Source organism: Balaenoptera acutorostrata, chromosome 1 (assembly GCF_949987535.1).
Source record: "Balaenoptera acutorostrata chromosome 1, mBalAcu1.1, whole genome shotgun sequence".
NCBI lineage: Eukaryota > Metazoa > Chordata > Mammalia > Artiodactyla > Balaenopteridae > Balaenoptera > Balaenoptera acutorostrata.
This window is the reverse complement of record NC_080064.1, coordinates 7,606-14,608: the sequence shown is the minus strand read 5'-3', so window position 1 is coordinate 14,608 and position 7,003 is coordinate 7,606. Positions and strand designations below refer to the sequence as shown.

General features: G+C 48.2%; 1 long non-coding RNA gene across 1 annotated transcript; it reads left to right on the top strand.

The window, feature by feature from the left end:
• The first annotated feature begins 4,098 nt into the window (after positions 1 to 4,098).
• LOC130709057 (uncharacterized) lies at positions 4,099 to 6,598 on the top strand. The gene is made up of 3 exons (XR_009009513.1): positions 4,099 to 5,008; positions 5,533 to 5,638; positions 5,907 to 6,598. It is a non-coding gene; the product is annotated as an uncharacterized LOC130709057 (long non-coding RNA).
• Positions 6,599 to 7,003: the final 405 nt, after the last annotated feature.

The following is a 7,003-nucleotide window of genomic DNA, read 5'->3' as shown; positions in this document are numbered from 1 at the left end:
GCAGACCACCCCATCCCCAAGCCCCAGCACGCTGGCCACTCCGCACTGGACACCTAGGGGTAGTGCGGGGTGTGGTGTCCACGCCAGACTGACGTCCAGGTCAGAGGGGCTCAGCCTGAGGCTGAAAGGAGATGGATGGATCAGTAGGTTAGTGGCGGTATCTTTTGGGAGGGAAGCACAGGGAATTTTTACTTCTCAGTTATCTTCTGCATTTTAAAAACTTCTGCCATGAGTATGCATTTCTGTAACCAAAACCTTATTAGAGTGGAAGCTTAGCGAGGCAGCTTTGCAAAAGGACCCTGCCTGACTCTTGACCCGCCTGTGTGCCTAAATGCGCATGCAGCTGCGGCTTGGTCAGCAGTGGTGACCTCCTGAAGCTATTTACAACCTGTAAACGGTGTGTGCTCCTCCACGGGATATCTCAGTTCTCTGACTCTCAGGTTCTTCTTCTGTGGAGAAAAAGGGCAGATATGTTCTACAAATGTCCACAGTTCCCCGTGGAGAAAGTGCCTCTGGGCATGAACATGTGCTGGAGTGGCATGATGCTGGGGTCTGCCCCTCGCAGCTCAATCTCAAAGACTCCAAGCAGAGCCACCTACTTTATATTTTTCTTCCCTTCTGAAGACATTGGCTGGCACTTGGCCTTGGTCCAGGGTGTACGCCTTCTTCAACCTGTTGACTGCAGAGTCCTCACATTGCTTTGGGCTTGGTCCAAGTCTGTGCTTGAGTGGAGGACGGGGCTTTGAGAGGGTCCACACGCCCCTCCTTCCCAGCCACGCACCTTCTTTTCCTTGCCAAGCTCTCCCTTCTCCTACTGTGACAACGAAGCAGCTGCTTCAACCTCTTCTGTAACCTGGGCTCTCCCATCTGTCTTCAGTTTTTCCCGTGCTCATAGCTGGATAGAAACCTGCTGGGGGGTGTTTTTCAGACGAACTTGAGTAACTTGCCCTCGTAGATTAGTTAAGAGCCTGTAGGTCTCGAAGGGATTTGTGGAAAAGACCCAGCAGAGTCTGTGAGAACCCGAGGCGGCTGTGGCTGGAGCCAGGTGAGCCACAGGTTAGGGGCGTCTGGGCCTCATCCTGTGTGAGGGTGGATGCGCTACTGCTGTCCTCTGCCTCGGGCCCTCATCTGTGAAATGGGGGAACAGTGAGGACTGCCCTCCCGAGGTCGTCATGAGGCTTAATGTGTGAATGCACTGACCACTCAGAGCAGCCCTCACCGCAGGGAGAGGTGTGTGTGTGTGTGTGTGTGTGTGTGTGTGTGTGTGTGTGTGTGATTGCAGCCACCGGGCTTCGCTTTTCTCCACCAGCTCCTTCTTCACGGGGAAGCAAGGAGAGGCATGGGAGGGAGGGAAGGAGAAGACTAGAAAAAGGAGGCAGAGGGAGGTCCCTGGGGAAGGGTTTCTGCCACTCATGCATGGGTGGCCTGGGCTCCAAACTTGGGGTTTTACACCAGGGCGTGTGAGCAAGGGGCGGCGGCCAGGGGCAGAGCATTTGCAGACCGTGCGTAGGTCTGGACAGAGCAGGAAGACGCCAAGGCTCTGCCTCCTCCCAGCTGTCAAGGCCCGAGGCAACAGGTCACCCCTTCTGAGTCCCTGAGAAATTGGGAGGTGCTAGTCCAAGGGCACAAAGTTTCAGTTATGCCAGATGAAAACAAGTTCTGGAGCTCTGCTGTATAATATGGTGCCTGTAGTTAACAATACTGTATTGTGTGCTTAAAATTTACTGAGGATGGCTCCTATCTTAAGTGTTCTTACCATACACACAAAGAATGATGATAATAGGAATAATAATAAATAAAGGAATGAATAGGTCGGGAGGACACCTTTGGAGTGACACATATGTTTACGGTGTAGATTGTGGTGATGGTTTCATGGGTGTAATCTGTCTCCATACTCACAAAGTTGCATGTATTAATCATGTACAGCTTTCTGTATGTCAATGATACCTTCATAACGTGGTTTAAAACAATAAAATGGGGGGGAATATAGTCACTCCAAGTACTGAGCACGTTGCCTGTCACAGTAAATAAGGAAATAAATGTAATTATGGTTTAACCTTAGCTCAGGACTGAGAGTGGGTCCCACAGGTACTTGGCAGGTGGTGTCTGTGGCCAGCTCCTCCACCCTGGCTCAGCACTGCTTCTGTGAAGCACAAGGGCTCCCCAAACACAGAGACCAACTCCAGGTGCACACTCGTGACAGAGAAGGTGGGTTGGTCGCAGACACCTTGTTTTGGTTACTTGCTATTCCTTCCTCCACACACCCTTTCATTGTCCTGGTCCTTAACCTTTAACTCCTGTAAGAAGCAGGGTTTGCAGATTTCTCAAGACATTTTGCAGTGTGCAGACCTGTTTCACCTTTGTTCCCCATCCTTGGGTCTGGAGATAAAGGCGGGAAGACAGTACTCCATGAAAGCAACAATCACAAACCTCAGGTATGCTCACCCTCAGGTGCCTCAGACTTCAAAGAAATGGCAAACTAGGCATCTCATTTTATACATGGCCCTCTTTAAGTACACTTGTATGTACATAAAATGAAATTGTACTGAAATAAATCTTATTGCTGAACGTTTGCTTTTCGGAAGACACTTTGGTGTAAAAGTTCCTAAGAAAATTTGTTTTTTTAAAGGACCAAAAGTGGGGTGAGTGTTTCATGGGTAAAGACCTTTTTCGTAACGAGTGAAGGTGAAATGAGCAGACTGTGCAACTCAGATTCCAGCTGCGTCCCCGTCACTACCCTCGGGAGTGTGCCGGAAGGACCCCAGAGAGCTGGCCCACTGCGATGAGCTTACAGCCTTGGGGCCCCAAACTGGAAGGATGGTCAGCATTCCTGGTGCTCTGGGTTCAGCAAGACCTGACTGAGGTGGGTGGGAGGTGAGTGGGAACACAGTTTTGCCCAGAGCTATCTCGTTGGCCTGTGTTAGAGGGGGAACAGAAGGTCAGAGCAGGCCTGGGTGAACCCCAGGTGCTGGCTGAATGTAATTTTTTTTTTTTTTTTTTAATAAAGGGACTCTCTTTTCTGGTTGTTGGCTGAGTATGTAATGTCCACTCTGGGTCATCTAAGGGCCGAGACCAAGTACTCTGTTCCTGCTGTGACCCGTGCTTCTGCTACCACGTGCTGCACAAGGTAGGTACCTCAGAGTCCTAGCTGAATAGCTCATAGAGAGACAGGTCTCAGCCTTGCTTCTCCACCTGCATCTTACAGAGGTGGAAAGTAGGAACTGCAGCCCAGCAAGCCACGGACCCAGGCAATGCTAAAACTGCAAAGTCACCTGTGTTGATTCCAGCCAGCTTTTAGTAAGTAAATCCGTGACTCTTGTAAGAAGAGATTTCAGAAGATGTGTACCTTCTACAGAATTCACATTTAGTGAGGGGCGTGTGAAAAGGTATACACAATTTTAATCTTTTTATTTTACTAATAGCGTATCTTAATGATTGAAAAATAGAAATTCCTGTAAATAAAAAGAAAACCAGAAAGTACTCATACTTTACACACCTAGTGTTCACGATCTAATGGGCCTGCTTCCCCTTCCCCTCTCTCTTCTATCTGAGCCTCCACGATGGACGGGACTCACCTGGTACAAGTGACGCGGGGTCGAGCTGGACTGTTGGTTTTCTGCTCCGCCTCTGCTTCCTCTCCGCATCCTGGACTCTAAAGAAGATGAATGAAATGTCTGCTCTGGTTGCTGGCTGTTTCATCTCCAACTTAACCTCAGTCTGTGGTTGTGGAGGGCCTCAGAAGTCAGGAAGGTCCCCCGCCGCCAACATGGGGAGGGTGGGGCCGGACCCAGGTTCCAGCCCAGCCCTGACACGCAGTGCGCTCAGTGGGACATGTTGGCATGCATGCAAGGCTGTAGCGCTGCCAGCCCCCATATGCTGCCTTCTTGAGGGCTGGCGGTGCCCTTCAGGACTGGCTGCATCTTTCGTCCCATTTGAGTGGGCAGTAGTAGATAATAAAATCTCAGAATATCCCTTGACCCGTGACCATCCAGGCAGGCATCTGTGGTCCTCCAGCTCAGGCCTGCCTGGGCCCTGTCAAGCCCCTGTGGCCAATCACTGAGCTGACCTTGCTGCTGAGCAATTGAACAGCTACCTGGGCAGCGTAGACGGCCCCTTGGGAAGTTTCAGTTCCCTACATCCATGTGATTGAGAAAAGGGCTTCCTCCCTCATAGCCTCTCAGCCTTCTGAGAGGAAATAACCCTGCAGACATTGAGTGTGGCCCTGGCCACAAGCAGCATACAGCAGACCGTGGCCCTGCAATCCTCTGGCCTTCGGGTTGTTGCAAACCTTTGACATTCATACTCATTGAAAATCAAAGGTATGGGAGCAAGTGGCTTCCCAGCTGGTGTTCGCACTCTGAGGCCACGTGGTCTCCAGGAGCCACGTGCATCCGGGCCCAGTCCCCGCGGCCCCCGGAAAGCCAGCCAACTGTGGATTCCACGGTATAGGATCATCCTCGAGACACTGCTCCGCTGAGTAACAGTTTCCTTACCACCTACCGTTTGGTTTCTGTTCTCTGTAAAGGAGAGAGCAGAGACTGGGAAATGAGTAAATGTGTTCTGTGGAGATGGGTAATTAATATAGTCAGAGGGCAGGTGTGACTCCTGGGCTCCCACCTCCCAGGGACACAAATGAAGTCTGTGTGCCTTTTGAGGTACACTGGCAATCAGGGCCAGCCTCTGATATGAGGCCCCGATGCCCAAAGCAAGAGTCTTGAGTTTACCACCAACAGCGAAGTTGCTATTTTAGCTAGTGGAAGAGCTTTCTGCCATCAAGGGAGGACAACAAGAGCCCTGGATGGGTGACCACAGTCACTGACCTTAACTGAACCTCTTCTTTTCTGTTAAAATGGACATTGAGTGGGTGTCGCCTGCAGTTTCTGGAAGCCCTGGATGCAGTGAGAGAGACTTTTCCTGTGAATGGGGCCACCCAAAGGCATTTAGCAGGACAAAGGATTGGAGGGAGACCAGATCACACTGCAAGAGAGTGAGCCACCAGAACTGCCAGGTCCAAATCCACTCTTAAACCTGTCTCTTGCAGTTATTAATTTATTTCTATCGTTTAAAAATAATGTTTTATTTTACTTTAGTAAGTGTGTCCAGTCCATTGGAATCAAAAAAGTCATAGCTGATACATCAGAACGAATAATCCCTGAGACTCCCTTGGGTGCCCTACTGGATGGGGCATGGCTGGGCGAGATGAAGACACTGAGTAGGGTCCGAACTTAGGGGAACTGCCAGACTGCTGTGTCTCTGTTCCTTCCCTGTCCCAGGAGAGCGAAATCCCGGAACAATGGAAGGACAAGCAAAATGGGGAAGAGGTCTTTTGGTGGCTTAACTGTTCTGTTTGTATTTTCCTTTGTTATGTTCCGTTTTGTTAATGTGTGTTTTTACTAGGAAGTTACCCATTTTCTCTAGATTTCTAGTGTGACACAATAGGTTTCTCATTCTAGTTTTCAACCGAATTGTCACTTATTAACTGACATCCATATTTCATTTGGGTTTCCTTCATTCTAACTTTTTGTCTTCCAGGATGCCATCCAGTGTATCACGTGACATTTAGTCATCATGTCTGTTTAGACTCTTCTGGGCTTTCACAGTTTCTGAGACTGTCCTTGTTTCTATGACCTTGACATTGGTGAGTAGTACTGGTCAGATATTTTGTTGACTGTCCCGCTTTGGAATTTACTTGGTGTTTTTCTCAGGATTAGGCTTGAGTTATGGGTTTTAAGTAAGCAGATCACAGAGGTAAAGTGCTTTCTCATCACTTTATATCAAGGGAACAGGCTCTCAAGGCAACTTATCACTGTTACTATTAACTTTGGTCACCTGGCTGAGGTAGTTTGTCAGATTTCCCCACAATAAAGTTAAGTTTTTCCCATTTCCGTGCTGTGTGTCTTCTTTAGGAGGAAGCTACTTTGGGAACCAGCACTTATGGAGACAGGAGTTATCTCCACCTCCACAATCCATGGATGGCTGAGTGTCCACATCAATTATTTAGACTTCCACATAGGAGATTTCTATTCAACCTTATTGATCAAAACAAACAAACAAACAAACAAACAAAACCCTATGCAGTTACTTATTTTTACCAGCATGGACACCTGTGGACAGTTTTTGTTTGTTTGTTTTTCTTTGTTTTTTTAACTTTTTGTTATAATCCAGCAGTCCAGATTTTGTTGCTAAGTTCATTCCTACTTTGGCTATTGAGAGCTCTTTCCATTGGCTCCTGTTTTCCTTTGACATCATTCCACCCTGTGGACTTTTTTTTCTTGATACTTCCTTATTTTCTGATATAAGATTCAAGATTGGGGCTTCCCTGGTGGCGCAGTGGTTGAGAATCCGCCTGCCAATGCAGGGGACACAGGTTCGAGCCCTGGTCTAGGAAGATCCCATATGCCGCGGAGCAACTAGGCCCGTGAGCCACAATTACTGAGCCTGTGCGTCTGGAGCCTGCGCTCCACAACAGGAAAGGCTGCGATGGTGAGAGGCCCGCGCACCGCGATGAAGAGTGGCCCCCGCTCGCTGCAACTAGAGAAAGCCCTCGCACAGAAACGAAGACCCAACACAGCCAAAAATAAATAAATTAAAAAAATTAAAAAAAAAGATTCAAGATTGTCCTGGCTCATATATTTACTGTGTCAGTCCTAGTGTCAGCCATTATTTCAAAGAGCTCTGGTTCCTTTTACTAGAGAATGTTATGAAAAAGTTACATATAGGAGCTGAAAGTGCTCAGCTGATAATGCAAGGAAATATATGCATGTATTCCCACCTTTGTGTATTGTTGGGTCTCAGGGAGGGGTGCTCCACAATGGCATATCAATTATTTTGAATTACAGTTCCTTAATAAATGGCTGATGCAAGAGGGACACTCTATCTCCTTGAAAGCAGGAAATAAGTCTCTCATGTGAAAGGTGCAGAAGCCTATATGAACAACCCTTGGTACTTCTTTAATTTACTACCCCAAGCCCAAACTCTGTTTAGATTCTTCACTAATTGAGTA